Genomic DNA, 13223 nt, shown 5'->3' on the forward strand with positions numbered 1-13223 from the left:
CTCTTGGCACTACTTTGTTGATGCACGTGTGGCTACTGCGCACACAATTCACAAACACAGAAAATAATTTTTTTTTTGTTTGGACTGGAGTGTACTTTCGGGGGTTACAGCACCCTTTAACGGTCAAGCCAGCCGGCCCTTTACTTATGACACAGGCGCACGCTTGGCACTACTTTGTTGATGCACGTGCGGCTACTGCGCACACAATTCACAAACACAGAAAATAATTTTTTTTTTGGTTTGGACTGGAGTGTACTTTGGGGGTTACAGCACCCTTTAACGGTCAAGCCAGCCGGCCCTTTACTTATGACACAGGCGCACTCTTGGCACTACTTTGTTGATGCACGTGCGGCTACTGCGCACACAATTCACAAACACAGAAAATAATTTTTTTTTTGTTTGGACTGGAGTGTACTTTCGGGGGTTACAGCACCCTTTAACGGTCAAGCCAGCCGGCCCTTTACTTATGACACAGGCGCACGCTTGGCACTACTTTGTTGATGCACGTGCGGCTACTGCGCACACAATTCACAAACACAGAAAATAATTTTTTTTTTTGGTTTGGACTGGAGTGTACTTTGGGGGTTACAGCACCCTTTAACGGTCAAGCCAGCCGGCCCTTTACTTATGACACAGGCGCACGCTTGGCACTACTTTGTTGATGCACGTGCGGCTACTGCGCACACAATTCACAAACACAGAAAATAATTTTTTTTTGGTTTGGGCTGGAGTGTACTTTCGGGGGTTACAGCACCCTTTAACGGTCAAGCCAGCCGGCCCTTTACTTATGACACAGGCGCACTCTTGGCACTACTTTGTTGATGCACGTGCGGCTACTGCGCACACAATTCACAAACACAGAAAATAATTTTTTTTTAGGTTTGGACTGGAGTGTACTTTCGGGGGTTACAGCACCCTTTAACGGTCAAGCCAGCCGGCCCTTTACTTATGACACAGGCGCACGCTTGGCACTACTTTGTTGATGCACGTGCGGCTACTGCGCACACAATTCACAAACACAGAAAATAATTTTTTTTTTGGTTTGGACTGGAGTGTACTTTCGGGGGTTACAGCACCCTTAACGGTCAAGCCAGCCGGCCCTTTACTTATGACACAGGCGCACGTTTGGCACTACTTTGTTGATGCACGTGCGGCTACTGCGCACACAATTCACAAACACAGAAAATAATTTTTTTTTTGGTTTGGACTGGAGTGTACTTTGGGGGTTACAGCACCCTTTAACGGTCAAGCCAGCCGGCCCTTTACTTATGACACAGGCGCACGCTTGGCACTACTTTGTTGATGCACGTGCGGCTACTGCGCACACAATTCACAAACACAGAAAATAATTTTTTTTTTGGTTTGGACTGGAGTGTACTTTCGGGGGTTACAGCACCCTTAACGGTCAAGCCAGCCGGCCCTTTACTTATGACACAGGCGCACGCTTGGCACTACTTTGTTGATGCACGTGCGGCTACTGCGCACACAATTCACAAACACAGAAAATAATTTTTTTTTTGGTTTGGACTGGAGTGTACTTTCGGGGGTTACAGCACCCTTAACGGTCAAGCCAGCCGGCCCTTTACTTATGACACAGGCGCACGCTTGGCACTACTTTGTTGATGCACGTGCGGCTACTGCGCACACAATTCACAAACACAGAAAATTATTTTTTTTTTGGTTTGGACTGGAGTGTACTTTCGGGGGTTACAGCACCCTTAACGGTCAAGCCAGCCGGCCCTTTACTTATGACACAGGCGCACGCTTGGCACTACTTTGTTGATGCACGTGCGGCTACTGCGCACACAATTCACAAACACAGAAAATAATTTTTTTTTGGTTTGGACTGGAGTGTACTTTCGGGGGTTACAGCACCCTTTAACGGTCAAGCCAGCCGGCCCTTTACTTATGACACAGGTGCACGCTTGGCACTACTTTGTTGATGCACGTGCGGCTACTGCGCACACAATTCACAAACACAGAAAATATATTATTTTTTTAGCACTTGGGGGGAGCACCCCTGATGGACAGAGCACCCCCTGGACAACACTACAGCACTCCTTTAGGACTGGGACACTGCACAGGACTTTGGAGTGGACACAGCCCCTATGGAGAACTGACTGCACAACACAGTCCAGCCAGCCCCTATGGACTTTGAAGTAGTGGACACAGCCCCTATTAACAACAGCAGCACAGCACAACACAGCCAGCCCCTATGGACTTTGAAGTAGTGGACAACAGCAGCACTACACTACACTACACTACACAGCCCTAACTCCCACCCTCCCTCTTCACTGTCCACAGCCGAGTGAGAAAATGGCGCCGACGCGGGTACCTTATATAGGATCCAAAACCCGCGAGACTCGGAAGGCGGGATGATGACGTTTTGCCTCGATTTCAGATCCGAGTCAGGCGGGAAAAGTCGAGCCTGACTCGGATCGGACTCGGATCGGGGGGGCTCGGGGGGGTTCGGATTTCAGAAATCCGAACCCGCTCACCCCTAATATATATATACAGTATATATAGACTGTATGACTATATATATATGTATATATATATATATGTGTGTGTGTATATATCTATATATATATATGTGTGTGTATATATCTATATATATATATGTATATGTGTGTGTATATATATATATATATAGATATATATAAAATGTACACTTCATTTTTAAGGGCCTCTCTAGTTGCGATGGCACTACAATTCCCATCACATCCAGTTGGCAAGTTGCGCTGGGACTTCTTGTCTCATCTCAGTTGGACAGGTAATCAGTAGCCTCATAGTTGGACCCCTGGACTTTTTACCTCCATGTAGGTCCAGGTGATTCTGGTTACCAGGGGGAGTCTCCGGAAATATGTGTGAGCGCAGCCGCTGCAGAGATCACTCACTGTCTGCTGACAGTGAGTGTAGGGCCAGACTGCGCGGGACAGCTGGAAAGTGTAATGGAAGAGGAGGTGCCTTGGTCTCTCCCCTCATCCAGTGGCGCCCCGCCCCCAGCTAAACCATTGTAGTCCAAGTCCGACTCCTGGCCTGCATTTTCCGCGGCCTGTGCGTGCGGACTGTGGAAGTGTGGAACCGATGCGCTGGTAAGGGGTGGTCCTGTGCATACCCGGACCACCCCTCGGTTTCACTGATTGTATGGCTGCTAGGGCGACATGCACATGATGCTCCCCAGCTGCTAATTAGAAGGGCTTCATGGAAAATCAGTGCGGCAGACGGCTATGCTGATTATCCTTGCTACACAAACTGAGCAGCCAGGGAGCATCCTCTGCTTGTCTCCCGGCCGCCAGAAGTTTTTATGTATAAGAGCATAAGGCAACTGGCGGCCCCATAACGCTGAAATTATACCGGCCCGGGGGGCAGATGGCACCCTGCCCCCCGGCCCAGCCCCCCTCTGTTTCCATCCCTCCATCCACAGTAACATCACCTTATCTGTCCCCTCTGTGTACTATAACATACTGCTCCCTCATCCCTCCATCCACAGTAACATCACCTTATCTGTCCCCTCCGTGTACCATAACATACTGCTCCCTCATCCCTCCATCCACAGTAACATCACCTTATCTGTCCCCCTCTGTGTACCATAACATACTGCTCCCTCATCCCTCCATCCACAGTAACATCACCTTATCTGTCCCCCTCTGGGTACCATAACATACTGCTCCCTCATCCCTCCATCCACAGTAACATCACCTTATCTGTCCCCCTCTGTGTACCATAACATACTGCTCCCTCATCCCTCCATACACAGTAACATCACCTTATCTGTCCCCTCTGTGTACCATAACATACTGCTCCCTCATCCCTCCATCCACAGTAACATCACCTTATCTGTCCCCTCTGTGTACCATAACATACTGCTCCCTCATCCCTCCATCCACAGTAACATCACCTTATCTGTCCCCTCTGTGTGCCATAACATACTGCTCCCTCATCCCTCCATCCACAGTAACATCACCTTATCTGTCCCCCTCTGTGTGCCATAACATACTGCTCCCTCATCCCTCCATCCACAGTAACATCACCTTATCTGTCCCCTCTGTGTACCATAACATACTGCTCCCTCATCCCTCCATCCACAGTAACATCACCTTATCTGTCCCCTCTGTGTACCATAACATACTGCTCCTCCATCCACAGTAACATCACCTTATCTGTACCCTCTGTGTACTATAACATACTGCTCCCTCATCCCTCCATCCACAGTAACATCACCTTATCTGTCCCCTCTGTGTACCATAACATACTGCTCCTCCATCCACAGTAACATCACCTTATCTGTACCCTCTGTGTACTATAACATACTGCTCCCTCATCCCTCCATCCACAGTAACATCACCTTATCTGTCCCCTCTGTGTACCATAACATACTGCTCCTCCATCCACAGTAACATCACCTTATCTGTCCCCCTCTGTGTGCTATAACATACTGCTCCCTCATCCCTCCATCCACAGTAACATGACCTTATCTGTACCCCTCTGTGTACCATAACATACTGCTCCCTCATCCCTCCATCCACAGTAACATCACCTTATCTGTCCCCACTGTGTACCATAACATACTGCTCCCTCATCCCTCCATCCACAGTAACATCACCTTATCTGTCCCCTCTGTGTGCCATAACATACTGCTCCCTCATCCCTCCATCCACAGTAACATCACCTTATCTGTCCCCTCTGTGTACCATAACATACTGCTCCTCCATCCACAGTAACATCACCTTATCTGTACCCTCTGTGTACTATAACATACTGCTCCCTCATCCCTCCATCCACAGTAACATCACCTTATCTGTCCCCTCTGTGTACCATAACATACTGCTCCTCCATCCACAGTAACATCACCTTATCTGTACCCTCTATGTACCATAACATTGGCTCAGTTTACTGTATTGTAGCCTTTCCTTTGATCATGATACCTTTATAAGCACACTTGTAAGGCTATTGATGATAAATATTGTCCTTTTATATATGGACTACACATGTGTGTGCTTTAACAATACACTGCCACTGCTTCATCAATATTGTAGTGGCATAGTGACTAAAATTGCTGTCTTATATCACTGAAGTCACTGGTTTCAGTTCTAACTAGGGCCCTACCTGTGTGGAGTTTGTATGTTCTCCCCATTTTTGCATGGGTCGTCCTCTAGTAAATGCCATACCCTCACATCTCTGTATCATCTCGGAGTTATCTAACTATCCTTGTCGCTAACATCCTCTTCTTCCACCTTTTCCATCTCCTCTCACATCCAGGGGCAGATTGGCCATATCATTTACCCTCCAACCCCCAGTAGCTCGTCAGCCTTCTGGTGCCTGTCAGCAGCCCGGCCACTCCGGGTCCATTTTTCACTAAGGCACTTCTTCAGTTGATGATTGGCAGTAGCTGCACATCTGCAGACGGGGCCTGTGAGCAGGGTTCAGTGGTCTCCCAGATCACAGCAGCAGCAGCTGGATCAGGAGCAGAGATGGAGGCCAAGGAGCTGCTCAGGAGGCTGCTGTGGGGGGGGGACACAATGTAGAAGGCACTGGAAAGACACAGGGCTGGTCCTGAAGAGACACACGAGGGGTGGCTGGTGCAGGAGAGACACAGGGGGATGGTGCAGGAGAGACACAGGGGGATGGTGCAGGAGAGACACAGGGCTGGTCCTGAAGAGACACACGAGGGGTGGCTGGTGCAGGAGAGATACAGGGGGATGGTGCAGGAGAGACACAGGGGGATGGTGCAGGAGAAACACAGGGGGATCGTGCAGGAGAGACACAGGGGGATGGTGCAGGAGAGGCACAGGGGGATGGTGCAGGAGAGACACAGGTAGGACAACTGGTAGGATTAGAAGAAAAGGGGGAGCAATAATCTTCAGTAAAAGACACATTTTAAAGAAACCATATAACTGATATAAAAAGTACCAAATTGGCAAATATATTTTATCAATATATTGTAAAATTGTTTGATCAGGGAAGCCTACATTTTGCCATGCACCAAAACTCCTGTTACTATGAATTATTTGTTTGAACCTCTGTTTCATGTTGATGACATTGGCTTTATTCCTACTTAAACAGGCAGCTTCCAGACTTTATGATCTCCTGTATGAATAGTGAATACCCACTCAAGACACTGCCTGTTCTGGAAAGATCCGTTTCTTCAGAGGTGCCCCATTGCAGAGAAATCATATAGGTAAGAAAATATTCATTTACATGTGTTTACTCATTGGAGAGAAGGACTGTGGGCATGCCCTCAGCATGACGAAAATGGGGGGAGTGGCTTGTGGGCATGGCATTTCACAAGAGGCAACGCCCCTTGCCACAAGATCACATCCTCTTTTTTTGGGCAAGCGAACGTAGGGCTGCTTTGTACATTTTTCCAGGGCCACTTTAAATTCCCAATCTGCCCCTGGTCATTACTATGGGGCATAAAATTAACAACCAGTGTGGGGAGAGGTCTCTCTCTTGAAGCATTGGGGTGGGGGCCCCTTCAACATGTTGCTATGGGGCCCTCAAATTTTTGGCTACGTCCCTGTCCAGGCCTAATGGAAGTATACAATGTATACAAGTATGATTATAGGTACATATTACATTCGGTGTAGTACTGTACAAAGGCTCATTGCAGAGTATGCTGTGAATGCGCAGTTATAGTGATTGTGGGCTATACTAAGTCTTAATAACTTTAAATTCAAGAACTTGATTTTACTTTCGCTCATTTTTACAAGAAGCTCCCAGGTGCCTCACAATTATTCTCTTTGGTTTGCGAGAACTAGTGATCCAGGTATCAGGTACATGTGCGCAGCGCTGCCACCGGGAAATATGGGGCCTAGTCCATAGGAAACAGGCTAAGTTTCTGGCCACAGCGAGCCCCCTCCGGTCCCCTTACTGCTGTACCCCCCATTCCCCCCAATAGAGGCCCTGTGTGTGCATGATGGAGACCATGAGTCAGAAGCCTGACCTGCCATGGTTATGCAAATCAGTGATGTCACAGAGGCCAGTGACATCATAGCACAGGATTGCAGGTCAGGCTCACACAGAGCAGCAGACACATTATAGTTACAGATTCTTAGCGAGGTGCATCGTTTTTATTATAAGACGAATTTTCTCTAATTATACAACTAGAGAAGCTTCTAAGAGGCTGTACGACTTAATGTGAGGCATCATGGCCTCCCCTAGGTAAGTGAGAAGAAGCCGGGACACTTTAGCATTGGTTTTACATTTGTTGTTGTTTGTTTTTGGGAGAGGGGATTGTAGTATTTTCCTTATTTAAAACAGCTTGAATTATTTTAAAATGCAATAGCACTAAGTAATGTGTACATACCTGTATTATAGTTGCCTAGTCGTTACAGTTAGCCGTCCAATCAACTTATAACGCTAAATTCAAAATGATCAGGGGAAACAACAATTTAATAATACTCAAACATGACTCTGTAGGCAGAGCTAGTCCTGCATGGGGACTACTGGTCTCCCAATATATAGTTACATATGAGAATGTTCAATGAGGTACAACCTATATGGTTACATCTCAGAGAGAAATCCTAAAAATAAAAATATTAATATCACCCAAAGGCACTTATCTGCTTATATAATCTTTATACATTCTGCAGAGTTTGGTAATAATCACTTAGTCACATATAAATCTCTGCGATCATAATCGTGTTGGATGCACAGACTGTAGAATGTCATTAGCAGCTGCAGCATCATACAAATACAATACTGGGAATCTCCCAAACAGGTCTTTGCAGTGTGATTGAATTTACATGCATAGAAATATGATTTGTACTGGCAGAACCTGGCTTAGGATAGTAATTGGGCACAGCATCCAGGTATTTACATAAAGGATTAAGGCTAATCCATATAAACTAAATTTGCTACAATGTTTGAGACACAGGTTGGGTATATATGTTTGGTATATGATAGGTTAACAAGTCCCCATTATGACTGGGCTATTACCAAATGTAAGAAGACTTATATGTAGAGAGTACCTCCAGGTAATATGTAATATGTAGGAGAGGGTATGTACATGAAAGACCTCAGGCCATGAGCGTCAACCTGCTTCTGCTGTTACTCTGTTATACAGACCCCATCCTCTTCCAGGTTCTCATGATGTAATACTACTGACTACTGTACGTTTCTCATGCCACACCAGTCTCCCTGCTCTCTCATCCACCATCCTCTGTATAATGGTGTGACAGCAGAAGAAGATTAGCACTCATGGTCTGGGGTCTTTCATCTACAATCTGTCTCCTATATACTACCTAACATTGGTGTAATTACCATAGGTGCAAGGGGTGCAGCTGCTATACGGCCCAGAGCTGAGGGGGGACCATCTTCCTTGTCAAAGTTACATGTATTATATATATTTTTCACCATTGGGTGACACATATGAGCTGTCATATTGCACAAGTACTCAGTGAAGATTACGTATTTGCATGCAAAGCAAAAATATACAAATACAATTCCCACTAAATAACACTTTGGTTTGATGCACCTGGTGCAGATGGACAGGCTCATGTATGAAAGTAAAGTCCCACATCACAGACCTGGAAATACACAGGGTGTTATAGGGCAGTGCATGCATTTGCAGGCCTAGATAGCCTCAGATAGTACACTTCTGCCAATGTAACATTTACATACACAAATGCGACACCTGTAATAGGCACAGTCCTGATGTCCCCTCACTCTCATGATATTATGTAAGACATACTGTAAGTGAAATGGAGCCAAGCAGTATTCTAGGAGAAAAAACAAGTAAATGCGGTGGTTCTAGTGTCGGTTGGGTGTGGAAGTGATGCGATATTTCATCATGCACAATTATATTTTCTAGTGTATCTGCTGCTGCTGCTGTATACCCACATAGGTGCAGAGTCATTGTCTGAGGGCAGTCCCAGGGACTGTGGCCTGTTGAATCACTTTTGCACATAGAGAAGTGTCCAACTTCTTGCAGTTTGTAAATGACCCTTAATGAAAGCAATCTGATTGGATTATTGCATAGTTACACGTAACGCCTATACAGTATATGTGTGCACAATCTTTACCTCTTAGTGTGTGGTGGCTGTGAAGCCCTTGGGTGGAAGTCATACATGTAGTTATGCTTTTGGATGGACATTGAGGGTCTAGTGTGGCTGTTTTTGATCCTCTGGTCTTTCGGTACCTTGCGACCCACTTCCACTAAAGCGCCAGCTCTCAGAATACACTGTATAGGACACATACATAAAGGAGGGTTATTATGATTTGCACATTTATGGCATAATTTTGTTTTTGTATCTTTGTTTAGGAAAAGAAAGCGAAAGACGAATAGGGATCCGGCTCCAAACTCATCGCTGGACGCCGCTCCCGGTAAGAGAGGAGCCAGGAGAAGTCTTATTACACCTTCAGTAATATAACTGTAATTACACACAGTGCTGGTGTCCTGAGAGCTGCCTCCTAGTAATTATACAGTGGGTCATTAATAATAATAATGATCTTTATGGATTGGGGGTAGTTCTCCTGCACAGCTTTACATTGTGGTAAAATGATTGCTCTATATTGTACCACAGTGCTTGGTACAGGTCTCAGCCACTATCCAGTTACTAGGAGCTGCCATGTCTGTGTGATATTCCAGCAAAGATACAGTATCCCAAATGCTGCTATTGTTGGGGAGGGGGAACCATATAAGAACTGGTCACATAATACAATGTTATATAAATGATATATTCTTGGGGGCTGTAAACAGGAACAATCAGACATTGTTTGGAGATACCTTTACCCTCCCCAGTGATAACAATATTGGGCATATTATGCTGGAATATCTGTAAGTGATGGTGATTACCGGTGATTATATCATACATGCCTACTCTCCCGGAACGTCCAGGAAGCTCCCAAAAATTGTTTTGTTTTGCGCTCCCGGCCGCCTGGAAAATTGGTCAAGTCTCCCGGGCGGCCACATTCCCTCAGACCCCCACACACACCCCTGCAGTGGAGGGACAGATAAAGCGATTTGCGCTGAATCGCATCATGATGGCCTTGCCCCCTGCTTCACAATCCTGGTAATCTCGTCATTGTGTAGTGGGGACTATTCTATGATCATGCCCCTGCACTGCCCCCAATTCCACACCATGAGCCCCATCACATCCCCCGTCCTGTTATATAACCTATGCTCCCTCCCTCTGTATGCTCTGCCAGCTACAGTCCCACCAGCCCCTATTATCTTAGCATTATGCTCTCCCTCTAGTCTATGAGCTCTAATTAGCGCCACCGTCTACCCTCTGTCTCACAGCTGCCGTCCTTCACCAACCTTGTATGTACTTGTGCTGTATTGTAGGTGTAAGTTGTATTTTGTATGATTTATATCTCTCTGGCACTACATTATTATTACTTATTTATGAACAGTTATATATATATCTATATTCCCTATCACTTGGAGACACATTACTGCAGGGTTAATTATTTTAATTTTTTTGGCAAAAGCAAATTAACCTGCCAGTGTGTTTTTGTTTTTTGTGTTTTTTGGAATGTGGGATGAAACCTGATGAAACCCACCTAAACACAAGAAGAACATGCAAACTCTACACTTATAGTGGCTTGATCAGGAATCGAACACAGGACATTATTGCATGACAACACTCATTTTAAACATGTATTGCTGGAGGTGACACACACATAATAGCACATCTTACAGGTAACCTCTTATCTTACTTCCACAGAATGCATTTTCTGCGGCCATGCAGAGAATGATGTGGCCAAATTTGGAGAGTTGCTAACTAATAGCAAAGAGAAGCTGACCGTCCACCACTACTGCCTGGTATATATGCAAATAAATGATTGATGAATATCAGTATACATACACAGGGTGGGACTGGCCCACAGGGGTGTAGGGGAAATCCCCGGTGGGCCCCACTGTCTCAAAGCCCCACCCCCTCCTCTAGGCATCATACTCCAGACTGTGCACTGAATTGTACATTGTTACTCTATTTGAGGGTCAGTTACCTTGTGGAGCAGGACCCCTGATGAACATCAGTTCATGATTCGCTTCTATAGAAACTACATCAAGATTTGCCTAATGGTTAGCCAAGCAAATGTGGCGGCTGTCCACACCCCCTCTATTGGATGACAACACCTCTTTGTTGGATGACCACACCCCCTCTGTCGGATAGGCCCCTATCACTGCTTTTCCCTGGTGAGCCCTTTATGCCCCAGTATGACACAGTATATATATATTTCCTCCATTTTTAACTTTAGACATAGTGAATATTTTTTTGCGGAGTCTTCCCCTAAGGATATGTAGATATCTGCACAGTTAATGCTAAATGCAGGAAACAGTGTAACAATGTACTTCCAGTAATAACACGGGAACATATGCTACAGACACGAGGGTATCACATTGTTATTGGGAATGTAGTACAGATGTTAGTTTAGTGATTATACCCATAAGTACATCTCCCCTCTCTCTCTGATCCAGCTGCTAACCACCGGTATGCCGCAAAGAGGCAGAGACAACCAAGGCTTCTACGGCTTCCTCTTCCCGGACGTGCGGAAGGCAGCGAGACGGGCAGCAGAGATGGTGAGGGGGCTGATCATGGTGATACTTCCTCATGTTGTGTGACCGGCGCCCAGGAAACATTCTCTTTTTATGTCACAGGAAAACTGAATTACACATATTGTGCCGTCGCTGAGTACACACATCGTCTAGCGTGTACCCAGCATAAAGTTGGGTACACACTAGGTCGACAACCTATCTGGCGATTGGTAAGTGTATACTTACCAATTCGTCTGCCCGATGTGCCGGGCTTGACAGCTCAAATTGGAGGGCATTTAAATCGCCCACCCAGTTGAGCTGTCAATCACCGCCAGGTCCCGCTGTATGTGTACGGGTGATAGGCGGATCATCCGTACATACCAGCAGATGGCCGATGTATCTTTCAGATATATCGGCAATCGGCTATGCTGCACAACAGATCAGATATGGCTGTGAACGACGTCTCCTATACACATGTACACACCCGGCGATGCACTATAGATATATCACCCATTTAAGCGAGCAGGTGATATATCTATCAGCGTGTACCTGGCTTTAGAGCTGCTGTTTCCTATCTCTTCTGCTATGGAGCAGCACAGAAGGTGGTTAGCAGAGGACCTGGTTATACGTGTTAATTACAGTGATGATTTTATTATTAGTAAAGGGGTTATTTAGGGGTGGGTAAGGGATGCCAGCACTCAGGATCCTGGCGGTCAGAATCCCGATGCAGGCATCCCAACAGGTTTAGGATATTGATACCTGCAGGTAAGTATCCTAAACCCTCCCCCTCCCCCTAAACCTATCCCTCCCTCCCCATAGCCTAAACCTGTCCCTCCCTCCCCGCAGCCTAAACCTGTCCCTCCTTCCCCGCAGCCTAAACCTGTCCCTCCCTCCCCATAGCCTAAACCTGTCCCTCCCTCCCCGCAGCCTAAACCTGTCCCTCCCCATAGCCTAAACCTGTCCCTCCCTCCCCACAGCCTAAACCTGTCCCTTCCTCTCCACAGCCTAAACCTGTCCCTCCCTCCCCGCAGCCTAAACCTGTCCCTCCCTCCCCACAGCCTAAACCTGTCCCTCCCTCTCCACAGCCTAAACCTGTCCCTCCCTCCCCGCAGCCTAAACCTATCCCTCCCTCCCCACAGCCTAAACCTGTCCCTCCCTCCCCGCAGCCTAAACCTGTCCCTCCCCATAGCCTAAACCTGTCCCTCCCTCCCCACAGCCTAAACCTGTCCCTTCCTCTCCACAGCCTAAACCTGTCCCTCCCTCCCCGCAGCCTAAACCTGTCCCTCCCTCCCCACAGCCTAAACCTGTCCCTCCCTCTCCACAGCCTAAACCTGTCCCTCCCTCCCCGCAGCCTAAACCTATCCCTCCCTCCCCACAGCCTAAACCTGTCCCTCCCTCCCCGCAGCCTAAACCTCTCTTCCCTTCCCCCTGCAGCTTAAACCTAGCCCTCCCCTTAGTGCCTAATCCTAACCCCTAGCACCCTCCCCCTATCACGCAATACTTACCGTCGGGATGCCGGTGGTTGGGATGCTGGTGCCGGGTACTAAATGGTGTCTGGATCCCAGCACTGGCCTTCTGAGCGCCAGCTTCCCGACAGCTGGGAAATAAACTACATCCTATTATATATAGTGTTCTTCTCTTACTCACTATTATCATTTGTCATTTATAATGTTTGCAGACCTGCACAGTGTGTAAGGAACCGGGAGCATCCATCCACTGCAGCAGGAAGGGCTGCACA

This window comes from Taudactylus pleione, unplaced genomic scaffold (assembly GCF_031769625.1).
Source record: "Taudactylus pleione unplaced genomic scaffold, aTauple2 ptg000400l, whole genome shotgun sequence".
NCBI classification, from domain to species: Eukaryota; Metazoa; Chordata; class Amphibia; order Anura; family Myobatrachidae; genus Taudactylus; species Taudactylus pleione.